The sequence below is a fragment of the Anastrepha ludens genome, chromosome 4, assembly GCF_028408465.1.
Source record: "Anastrepha ludens isolate Willacy chromosome 4, idAnaLude1.1, whole genome shotgun sequence".
In the NCBI taxonomy this organism is placed as follows: domain Eukaryota; kingdom Metazoa; phylum Arthropoda; class Insecta; order Diptera; family Tephritidae; genus Anastrepha; species Anastrepha ludens.
Genome location: NC_071500.1, coordinates 14457836 through 14470799, shown reverse-complemented (window position 1 = coordinate 14470799; position 12964 = coordinate 14457836). Strand labels below are relative to the sequence as shown.

At 37.4% G+C, this 12964-nt stretch overlaps 1 long non-coding RNA gene across 1 annotated transcript; it reads left to right on the top strand.

Annotated features, from left to right (window-relative positions):
- Positions 1–745: 745 nt before the first annotated feature.
- Positions 746–7549, top strand: LOC128862046 (uncharacterized). The gene is made up of 2 exons (XR_008454414.1): positions 746–852; positions 6438–7549. It is a non-coding gene; the product is annotated as an uncharacterized LOC128862046 (long non-coding RNA).
- The last annotated feature ends 5415 nt before the right edge of the window (positions 7550–12964 follow it).

Sequence of the window (12964 nt, the reverse complement as noted above, 5' to 3'; positions counted from 1 at the left end):
TCATTCTTAGCTCTTGAATTGTTGCTGGCCTATCGACGTACACCTTTTCTTTCAAATAACCCCAAAGAAAGAAGTCCAACGGTGTCGTTGACGTTTAGGTGTGGTTCACATTCAACATCGGCCCTTGAAATTTAACCACTCTTTATGTGAGCTTTCTTAAGCTCGCACTTCTCAAAGTAACACACTGTGCCGTACTCGCCTAACGACAGTGGCTAAGCAAATAATTACGCCAACAACAATTACATGCTCGGCAATCGCAATCGCAACAACAACAACGATAACGAAAGCAAAGTCTAACAACATTGACGAGTCCGATGAAGGGAAAAGACGGCCGACATGAATGCGAAGACAGAAACGATGAAACGATTGAGCGGCGAACAGTGGCGTTTTGCGGGGAGGTTGGCTACCGGCGGTGGCTAGCCCAGTGGCAACCAGCCTGATATTTCACTCTTTAGTTGGCGCGACTCGCAAACGAAACAAAAACGGTGCGGCGTATAGAAGTGACGGGCAATAGCCAGAGGCGTGAGGGCAAACTCAAAAGCAAAAGCAAAACAACACATACACACATATGCATACGTAGTAGCCGCGGCTGAAGCAGCATTATTAGCGGCAACAAGATTCTAAGAGTGCTCGCATGCGGAGCTCGAATGCGCGAAAAACGCGAACGCAAAGCTCAGAAGTGCTCAACAACGCGGCGGCGGTGTATGCCAGCGATTTCGGTGTGGAACACCAAATCTCGGTACTCGGATTCTTCAGTTTTGTTTTTTTTTTTGGCCAAAATTCATTTCGTTTGTTTTCAATATAAAAGTGATCGGTGGAAAATTCATAAGTGTCTCAAAAGTCAGAAAATTTGTAAGAAGCATACATAGCTAATATTTCATTTAAAAATAACAACAGCAAATTACCAATTAAAAGAATATATTGTTGAAAGAATGCGAATGTGTCATAAATTAGAATTGTGATGATAAAAGTAAAAATTAATTAAAATTAAAATCAGAAGTAAAACAAGTAGTGATTATGGTGGCAATTATAAATGTTTTGCGCACATATCACGCTGTATCGCGTTTGGTGGATGCGAAGCAATGAAAAGGTGGCATTGCTTTGTGAGGGGTTCAGAGCAATATTTTGTATAAGCAAATAACGCCTTGCGATTTTCGATAGCTGCAACATAATAAGTAAATAAAATTTAAGTAAAAGTGTAGAACTCTACAAAAAAGGCAGCAATCATCAGCGCCTATTAGAATTCTGCAGACAAATTGAGTGAATTTAACGTAAAAATGTTCATGCTAAAAAATACGATTGGGTCTTCTCTATGGAAGTGTAATTACTTAGGGCGCAGTAACTAATAGATAAACGCGCACAAGGAGCCTATTTGACAGTACAAATTTGAAGCGCTAAGTTTATGTCAAAGTGAATTGTTATACGAGCCGACAAAATTTATATACCTGATTAACTATCCAGCGAGTGATTGTGCCTGTATTGGTGGCATTAGTTTTAGTTTAAATAAATTTCAGTTGGCTCACATGGCTGCTGAACGCTTGTTAACTAATGGAGGTACAGTGAATTCACAATTACCTGCCGCAGTACCAAGCAGGCGCAGGTTGCTCGAATGATCCTGCGATGCGCGGCATAAAAAAATCCTTGAAAAAAGGGCAAATGTTAAAGCAAAAAATGTAAAAAGGAGCTATCTCATGTGCCATGCGCTAAGAACACGCGCCACCAAACACGCTGTCTACAAAAATTCTACAATAGTTTGAGTGAAATAGTCTCCATGCGAGTAAAGCTTGCGCTCTCGTTTTTAAGCCAATTTGCACGCTTTACACTTTGCGAGTACATAGTGTGGTTTGCTCTTCCGCATGCTTTGTTTTTAAATCGATGATTTGTTATTGTAAGAGTTGGCCTTAGACCCGTGCCTTTGCAACCCTCACACACACATACACACACACACACAAGAATTCTCAAATAGCCATACACACGCGTAGCTGAGCTTTTTCGAGCATGAGTAATCGGCCGGCTCTGTGAGAGGAGAGTGGGCAAAATAGAGAGAGCGAGAGCGAGAGCAAGAGAGAGAGTTGCCAACATACGCTCGCGCTCATTGATATCTCCCTTTTATACCACAAAGCGCGCAGCAGCGAAGTTCCTTATAAAAGAAGAAAAAAAAAAAAAAAAACGAAATATTACAACAACAATAATTGGCTATATGTGCAAACAGAAGCGCATTGAAGGAAATAAAGCGCAAGTAAACAAAACAAAAAAGAAAATATATATGTAATGGCATTCTAAGCGTGCAACAAAAGCGTGGTAAGCCCTCACACACAGCCAGCGCGAACTTTTTCGATATTCGAAAGTGTCCTTTTGCTGTCTGTAGTAGCAAAAAACCAACCAACTTGGCCAACATAGCGACACACACATGCAACCCACTCACTAAAACCTTTAAGTGCACAGTGCTCGCGTTCGATGCAGAAAAAAAACAGAAAAATGGAATGGAAAAAACGGAGCAACGTATTTGTGTGTCTTTTGTGAACGAATTGGCGAATTGGCGAGATAGTCAGGCACACATTTTGAGGACACCCACACGATTCGGAGCCATAGCGCGAGCCACACGAGAGCGCAGTACAAAAACTACACACAACGCGTAAGGATATGTGGAAGCAACCAAGCAAAAGCTAGCAACTGAAAAAGCAGAAAAATGAAAATCATATAAAAGAATCAGGAAGAATAGTAAAATAAGCCAAAGTTGTTGAAAAGTGTGAATCAAGTGAATGGTATTGTACAAAATTTGCTAAAAGTTATTTATTAGTGAAAATTAAGTTGGACTCACACAGCGTATTGGCGACCAAGTGCAGACGTTTGTGCAATGCGAGCGCAGGACGACGCTTTGCCTTGATTGATTTTTTGCACAGTTGGGCGCTTGTGTTTGAGTGCATTTGATGAATTTCTGGTGCTTTCACAGCTTGAACAACTCGACCTTTCTCGAATACCTGGAGACTTGGATTTTTTGCGCTGGCACGGACACTGCCACAAAATACTGCTGAAAATTCTAAATAAAAGAAGAAAAACGCAAGAACTTAAAAAATCAAAATAAAGTAACAATCAAGCAGCAGCTTATAAACGCCACTGTACCGCGCGCCGAACTTCTTCAAACGAACTCCAACTGCGCTACCCCTAAAGTATTATTCTTCTTCTGCTGCTGCTGCTGCTTCTGAGGCGGCGATTCTAAACTCCACCGCAAGCAGCGGTGCGGCAGTGCTAAGCATTGCGCCGCCAGTAGCTCGCTACCCGTGGCCGTTGTGTGTGTGTGCGTGCGTGCGTGTACGTGTGTGTTGGTGTTCATATCGTAGCCGTAGTAGCGTAGAGTATACGCCACCGCAGCCGTGTTAATTCTGAAATAATTCGCTGTTAGTCAGCTGCAGCAGTCGGAATTGCAGCCAAGGCAGCGTAGAAACATTCAAGCGTTTGCTCGTCAGCGTTCATTCGTCACTTCGTCCTGCTCGATGGTGGTGCGTGTGGGTGTGCCAGCTCCAGAAAACGAAGTTGTGCAAATATAAAATTCAAAAAAAAAAAAAAAAACGAAAGAGTAAATATCTAATTTGTTTTTGGTGTTTTGGTAATTTCGTAGGAAAAAGGTGTTGAAATGAGGAAGAAGACTTAACGCGTATGAAATGGAATGTTAGTATTTTGATTTGACTTAACGCTCATATTCATCTACACTCGCTCTCGTGTGTGTGTGTGTGTGTGTGTGCGTATGCGTGTGCTATGCATAGGCTTATCGTTGTGTGCAATTGTAATAAAAGCAAAAAAATATTTAAAGAACAAACCAAATACAAGTTCGCTGCCAAAGCTGTTTAAACAAGGCACACACAAAAAAAATTAAATAAAAAAAAAATAATAAAAAAAAATAACGAAAAACCAACAATCACTTTGCGCTTAGAAGGCAAAACCTGAAATCGTTCACTACCTTCACCTGTCCGCGCCGCTACACCAGATAACAAAGTTACATACACTCGCACGGTTGATTCAAGCGCTCGGCGCACTAATGTGGGTATGCGAGCTAACAGCTTGCAGCAACAACAACAACAACACGAACAATAATCACAGTGCTTTTTCTACGAATATCATCACGTGCCCTTTTCACGAAATTTCTATGCTTACTACTATTCTTACTATTGCTACTGCTGCAATAGCAACAAACAGCATCAACAACAGAGTAGCTGTGCAACAGAAATGAAATATTGAAAACGTTTAGAAAAAATAAAAAATTGCAAATTTACTGAATTTACATATACATACATGCATACATAAAGCACGTGAAAAAAACGTGTGAAATTGCTTACAACTCAGTGAACCGTAGAATTTGAGTGAAAAAAGAAGATTGAGAATTTTTTTCTAGCGTAGCGAAGTTTTCAACATAATTTATTTCAAATGCAAATTTGGTAAACTCTACCGAAATCGGAGTTGTTTTAGTGCTTTATTAACGTACAATAAAAAATGTTAATGAAATAAATCTTTAGCGCATAACTTAGCCTCCTCTTCTTACTAAACGCTGGTGCAAAATTAAAATAAAAAATTGTTCGTTTAGAAAATTTTTTAAAATTAACTGCTAAAAGTTCTTAAAAAAGGTAAATAGAAAAATTGAAAAACTAAAAGAAGTAATTTCACGTGGAACGCTGCTTTGAAAAGTAAAAATGTATTTTCGCAGAAATTGAAAAAAAAACAAATTCAATTGGAATACGAACATACACACACACACTCTCTCAAGTGGATGTACGAGTTTTTTATGTGTTGCAATTCTACGCGCTATCTACAAGCCAAGCACCTACAAAAATAAATAACAATAAAATGTTAAAATAAAATCGCTGGCGTATAAAAATATATCTACGTATAAAGAAATTACAATAAATTATAAAGCAACGCTACCACGAATATATTTGCAAGAAATTGTTCAACTAAAAATACGCTACAAGCCAATTAGCAGTGGCAACAAAAGCAACAACACAAAAGCTATTTGGCGAATTTGTGCATAAAAATTAAGCAACAAAAATTACACTGCAAAAAATAGCAACGAAAGAATAGCCAGCCAGCCAAGCCATTCAGTGCGAGATCGCAATTGCAACTAGAATAAATTCTAGCGAATATTTAACGCAAAAGTAGCCAAAAACCAAAAACAAAAGCAAGAAAAAAACAGCGAATAATTTGACAAAAAAAACAAATAATAATAATAATAATAAAAAATAAGAGTACAGCACCAAAAAAAAAAAGACGGCAAATACTCGTAAAAAATAAAGTAAGCAGATTGAGTTGTACAACGAAAGCCGGACGCAGGCAGTTAGAGGCGGTGTGTTATTGTTGAATGTGTGGCATGCAACGTCGCCAACGCCAAGTAATTGCAATTGAGCGAATGCAAATTAAAGGAAACAGAACTAATGCAACACAAGTCACATACGTACGTACGTGCATATAATTGAAAATTGCTGCCAAATTGCACACAGCAGTAGCAGCAATTAAAAGCAACAAAGTACATATTTTTTAAAAATAAATAAAAATAAAAAATCAAATCAACGCAAAGCAGCGAGTATAATAAATTTGAGATTGCACACAAACGTAAATTGAAAAAGAAAAAACCAAAACAGAAAAAACACCATTTATTTGAAAACTTTCCGCTCGACATTTGGCGTTTAGCGTTTAGCGCATTAGCGCATAGGAGGAGGAGTACCACCCAATCACACGGCATACCTTGCGTGGCCAGAAGCGAACATTTGTGCAGCTAAGCTGGCAGGTGTAGGACAGGTTGAGTTACACATACACACAAATGTGTGTGCCTATATACAAGAATACAACAGTTAGTGCTTCCCGTTTACGCTGTGAACTGTTTTGCGTGCGTGCGTGCGATGTGTGCCACAAGAAAGGATTGAAACAGTAAATTAGTTAAACAACGTTGACTGCTACTGGGCAACTGAATGAGCCACTGCTGTGATACGTACCAGCATAGCGCAGAAATACTTGCGTAGATAAAATTTAAAAAAAAAAAAACACACAAAAAAATTTATACAAAAAAAAAAAAAAAATCAGCAGTGTTTGCTAAAAATACTTCTACGCAGAAAAACGAAAATCACAATTTCATGCAAGCGAAACGCGCCCATTTTTGAAGTCATTTATATTTTTGTGAATTAATTAAGTTGAAGAAAAACATTTTTATTGCAAGAAACAAATCGCAATAAAAATTATACCAAAGCTTAGACACTTTGACAGCAGCAGTGACAGCGGTGCAGCGCATTAAGAGTTATAAATAAGCAAAACACGAAAAAAAAACAAAAATAAATATAAAAAATTTCATAAAACAAATAGAGAAATAAGGAGAAAAGCAAGCAACAAGATTCTTTTTTAAATATATTTGCTGTTGTTATTGTTAAATGAATTCGCGGTGCCTTTATTTATAGCAAAATATATATACATACATAAGAAATAAGCTAAAAATTAGACACAAAATAAAAAACAAAAAACAAAAATTATCAACAAAAAATCAATACAACAGAAAAGCAACAAAAAGATATATTTTAAATGTTCGTATACATCAAAAAACACTAACAAACAACTATTTGCTAAGCCCAGCCTGCAGCAAGAGCAACAAAATTCATTAAAACTACAAACCCGCGTGGCAGCAACAACAAGACAAGCCTGCAATAGAAACATAGAAATTTAGTTACTTCGAGCGCCCTTCCAACAGTAATCTGTAAAAAGCTACAACAACTAAATATTGCAAAAAAGTCACAAAACGTAAAATATAAACAAGCAGCAGTAAGTGAAATAAGCAAATAAGTTACATGAAAAATTGAAAGACATCAAAAAAAAAAACACAAAAAAAGTTCTCAAGTGCAATATTTGTTGAAAGCAAAGCAAAAATATATTGTAATACATAACAAAAAACACATTAAAATTAATTCGTTTTATATATAATTAAGTCTACGCGATTCTATGCAGAATTGCCAATTGTTAAATTATATCTGAAACCACAAAACGTTATAAATCAATAAATTCCTGTTATTGTGATTATAAATAAACCAATAAATTTACAAAATAAAAGTTAAACAAATTAAATGTAAGAAAAAACAGCAAACAAAAAAACCAAAATACAAAAAAAATAAAAACCAGCATTAAACGCTTAAACTGTGAGCAGAGCCCGCAAGTAAAGCAGATTACAATTAACATAAAACACAAAAGCTGTGAGTGAGAACCGTGAACAACCAAAAAAAGTTAAAAAAGTTAAAAAAGTTGAAATTCAAATTAATTTTGGCGACGAACCTCTGACTACTGCATTGCTTGTGCGCAACAACAGTGATATATTTGGCTCGATATACCTGTTCCAAGCCAAAAAAAAAGTGCATTGTTGCGCTGTGTGTGTGTTTTTTGTTGTTTTTATTTTCCCCCGTTAAAATTTGTATGAAAAAATGAGTGACCGGGAGCGATCGTCCCCAACACTGATCGAAACTGGTTTAAAAAATCTAATCGGTGGCCGAGATGGGAATTATCCACTAATCAGCGGAATAAATGGTGAGTTGAGCGACTTGAGCAAGTAAACATGCAAAACAAAAAAAAAAAATCAAAAAAAATTTTTAAACAAATAATAAAAAATAAATAAATTAGTCAAAGGTATTTAATAATTGTTGATGCGTATGAAGCCATTGCTCGCCTGCCAAGCTCGCTTGTGGGTTAGAGTTAACCGTTTGCTAATAGTGGCTTTGACGGGAGTGACAGAACGGGCTTCGGGCCAAGGAAGTTGGCCTCAGAGCCCATTCTCGCTAAAGAGTCAGAGATACCCACATGTCCCGCGACCCATGTTAGCTTCAGAATATTATGTCTGCCGACAAAGTTTAACCTGGATTTGGTGTACTCAACTACCCTACTCAGAGTATTAGCAATTTAGTAAAACTTATGAAGTTCAAATAGGATTTAAAGCTTACGCCTCAATACAGTCTCCTGGCCACACTAAATACCAGTTTTCGTCAATGTGAGACCAGCCAGGTTAATGTGACCTGATCTCGATCTCGCTATGCTTGCAAACTGTTTGTTTGTCACCAGATAGTCACGACCTGACACTGTTCCAAGCACTTACGTATTATATGCTGACCGAATTTCTACTGTCCAACTTCAATCATGAGATGTGTGGCAAAAACACTAACCTTGTTTTTAGTATTGTTAAGTGACCTGGTGCGGCCGTCGTAGACGAATGGTTGGTGTGTGACTACCATTCGAAAGCGTACAGGTTCGAATCTCTGTGCATGAAACACCAAATGATAGGAAACGTTTTTTCTCATGGCGGTCGCCCCTCGGCAGGCAATGGCAAGCCCCCGAGTGTATTTCTGACATAAAAAAGCCCCTCATAAAAATCATTTGGAGTCGGTTTGAAACTGCAGGTCCCTCCATTTGTGGAACAACATCAAGACGCATGCCACAAATAGGAGGAGTAGCTCGGCCACACATCTAACAGAAGTGCACACGCCAGTTATTTATTATTATTAATTTTTAAATAACCTACATTGCGAATCGGCTTGTGCGTAATGAAAACGCAATAAGAATTCTATTTAACTACACACGTACAAATTTTATTTTTACTCACACAAAACGGCACGACAGTCCAATCAGAGAAGTTATAAAATAAGCTCAAATGTAATAAACGTATTGGCGTCATTTCAAGTAGGGCACCAATTGAGAATGTGGTAAATAATTGATAAATGATTGTACGCGCAGACGTGTGTGTGTGTGTGTGTGGTTATCAATTTCAAAATCACATATGTGACTGCGATTTTTTTATTACGTACAGATACGTAACAAATAAGAGCAGCATGAGGTCCACACGAAGGTGACACAAGAAGGCATTGGAGGTTTGTAAGCAAGCTGTGATGTGTGCTGCGCTGCTCAAAGCTATGCACATATGTATGTATGTGTGTAGATCTCGGTTGAGGCTCGAGCGTCACTGATTCATGTGACTACAAGAGGCTCTTTGTGTTTCTGGATAAAATAAAATAAAAATAAAAACAGTAATCACTGCGGCATCTGTGTACATAATTGCGGTAACTACCTGATAAGAGTGACGTGCAGATGATAAAAAAAGCGCGGTAAGTGGTTACCTCGGCAATAGATAGGCTGCACAAGTGAGTGGCATTAAATTGGCATTTTAGGACTGAAGTGTGGACAAATTGGGAGTGGAACATACACACATACATATGTGTAATTGAAACAAAAGATACCCTGCCGGAAATTTCGTAGCCGAGTGAATATTTTCGAAAAAAAATACAAAAGAACACTTGTGTGAACAAATAATATAATATACCTCTTCGATTCATCAAGCGTAGGCAAGTGGCCAATAGATGAAGCAATTGGTATAAATAACAATATATTGGCAGCACTGGAAAGTCGCTTTCTCGACTTTCCCCTTCTTTGCCTTTTCACCTCTTCCCGGTCGTTGGCACATACCCCGAGTGCAACGTTACATAGGAATCCTCTGTTCTGCTACGCTTTCGCGTTTCCTTTACAGGTGTCGAAGTTGACGGAGCTTGAGTACTTGCCTTAGCTAATGCTTTGGTTTTCTCCGCCTTCTGTCTTCTTCGATTGATCTACCTTACGGATAGACCAGCACCTGCGTTCGAATATCCAATAACTTTAGTCTTTTTACCGGTACTTACCTGATTTGCACCAGGTTTGACCGTTGTCAAAGACTTACACGGTACCAGAGATCCATCTGAGTCTATTGAGGGGTTGCCCGCCCTCTCTACATCCTCCACAACTTGTTCAGTCGCTTCGGATCGTTTCGACGACGATGTATCGCTCACACTCACTCGGCTCTCCATTGGCATAGCCAATATGCCACGTTGCACCACTAGTAGTGCGCTTGCTCCGAAACCTTGGGTGTCAGTTCCGGTCATAAGGGGGAGCGAGGTTCGGGCCTGCACACCCGATATCCCGAAAGTGGGTTACCGCGTGCAGAGAGATTCTTGGTTAACCTCCAAATTGCAGGAAATGCTTTTTATACAGGTACCTCCTGCCAGGTTGTGGGTACGGTACTCTCCATATAGTACTTGGGGGGCCACCAATTCCGCCGTTCCGTGGATGGATGGATACCGAATTCCTATATGGAGCTGCCCTCTTAATTCGTGATAAGTTAATCTCTATAACATGGGGTTAAATAACCACTGAATTCGCATGTGAAAACTACACTCTTCCGTTAATGTGGTACAAAATGTTTGCAGATTGATATTATTTATTCGCCTCTTTTAATTTACTTTCATAGATTGCCCATCTTTTGAGGAAATTTGTATAGTTAATCTGCAGTAAAATTCACTAGTGGAATTTTTTACGAAAGCAATCTCACATTCTCATCTACTCCACACAATAACCTGGTACTATATTTTAGATGACATTATTCTAAGTAATGTCGTTTGTCATCCGGTGCATCAATTTTCCATAGTTCGAAAGTGGTCCTAAATGTAATAGATGAGAACTAGTATGCTCTTTATTCCTTCTGCGATCTGAGCCTGTGCTATTATTAAACAAACTGTACCTAGTGATTACAATAGTCGAGAAAGTAGAGCACTTGCGTACCGTTCTTGAGCTCGAATCTTCGTACAGCCGATCACATTTGATTTGCTTTTATATTTTTCTATAGAAGCTTAGGCAAACTAGGCCTAGGCCACAATTAGGTTTTAAGTTTAAAGTTTCGCACTAAATGCAGAGCATATAAGCGGGGAGCAGAAGGACCATTGCGATACTGCGTGATTTCTTCGCTAACAAACTGATAAACCGTACATTTAAAATCCGCACGAGATGCCTTTTACATCCTTCTAACTAACTATTTAATTTAGAAGCACAAAACTATGTATATCACCTTACCCTTCGACCACAAACAATAACTGACAATATCAGAAGCCGTTTCAATCACCCAATACGTAGGCACTATATTTCCTTATATGCGGATGCTGATTTTTGCTCTAAGGCCTTTGGAAATGTCGCTACTCGCAACCTGATTAGTTCCTGAAGTGGTACCCACTTGCCAAAATACTCCTACTTCTGTCGTTGCTATCATTATCTGCTGGATAATCTTTGTTGTTACCCCTGATTCATAATTCATTTCATAATTTGTTGCTGGTTTCTGCATAGTCAGTTTAACTGCTCTTGATGTGATGCGGTAATTGACGTTTATTTAACTATGTAGCTCGCTCTCTCACTCACTTACTCACTCTCTCACTCACTCCCTCACTCACTCCCTGGCTCACTCATACGAACATCGTCATCATCTCGAATTCAGCCACACTTTTGGGCACGCGAAGCAATATCAGTAATAATAACAACAACATGCATTACAATACCAGCTCTATCATTTTCCACAAAGTTATCTATGCACTTACATACATCCATATAAATGGGAAGGTATGTTTCACGCGTGTACAAGTGTTTACGGTGTACTCACATATGTATAATATCAGCAAAGCACAGATTGACTAGTTATTATGATCATTATTATCGTTTGTAGACTGAGCCAGCTAACCACAGTGTTGTTGTTATTGTTATTATTGCTCTCGCTTTCGCTGTTGCTCTAATCGGCATCGTCATCGCCGTCGCTGTCGTTGTCGTTGACGTTGGTTCAGAATGATGGCAATTATGGCGCAATAAATTAATATGAGTTGATGAAATCTTTCAGAGACAACGTAATAGACGCCGCACCAGCGCTTTGCGCCATCAAGTAACGAGCAATCAAGCTAATGACGAGACCTAGACATGACAATGACAAGCGTTTTGCTTGAGCTTTCCTTCTAAATATCATAATTCTTAAAGTTTTTTCGTTTTTTTCTCTATTTGACTCTGGCTGGTTTTTATTGATTTAAATTTTTACATCTTCTGGCATTCTTATCTAAGTTTTATTTTGCGTACTAGATAAACACAGATATGCAAGTATGTATTTTTATATGTACATTAATGGGTATTTAGTGTTACATTTGTTTGCCAGTGGCTTTTAAACTTGCTTCTTGTATCCGACTATAATTCATAGGAAAGTGTTTATGCTTTGTTTTTAAATACACACATACACACGTATGTTTTTCTATGTCTATTAATACAGGGTCACACATATGCACCTATTAAGGCGGCTCAATTTGTATGGAAGTATTTTTTCCACTTTGTTCCTAGCAGTTTTGGGTGCTACATAAAATTTTAAGAAAAAAAGTTTGCATGGCTCTAAAGCCAATTTCTAGCCTCCGAATTCTAAAAGAAGGCATTTATGCGGAAAATCAAGAGGGAGTTGTGGCACTGAAGATTAAAAGAGAAAATATACATATGTACCGCCTGCTGAAAGTAAAAAGGATCTGAAACCAAAATAATTATAAACACGTTTTTGATTGCAAAAAAAAACAAAAATACGGAAAAAAATAAAAAAAAATTTTAATAGTCTAAAATTGCATTATTTTTGATTTTTCGCAAATTTTAGTTTGGTTCACATTTTAAAAATTTTTATATCTTTCCTTATTACAATATTAAAAAATTCTTCGAACCAAACAATTGTATATAATAGTTTGGGTTCCTTAAATAAAAATATATAGCAAAAAAAAAAAAAGATCGTACAAAAAAAAAAAATTATTTTTCAAATTAAAAAAATCCATATAATTTGCTTTATTGGGTCGTCATGGAGCGCTTCAAATAAAAATATATACAATATATGAAAAAAAACTTCGAACCAAAAAATTTTAAAAATTCCATGTGGCTGAAATAATGAGGTGATTTAAACAAAAATATATAATTGTATAAAAAAAAATTTTTTGAACCAAAAATTCTATAAAATATTTTTGTAGCATCTTTAAAAAAATTTCTTTTACAAAAACACAAAAGCATCTTTGAACCAAAAAAATTAAGTCGCCGAATTAAGAAATCCTATAAACAAAATATATAACTGGATAAAAAAATTTTTTTTGAACCAAAA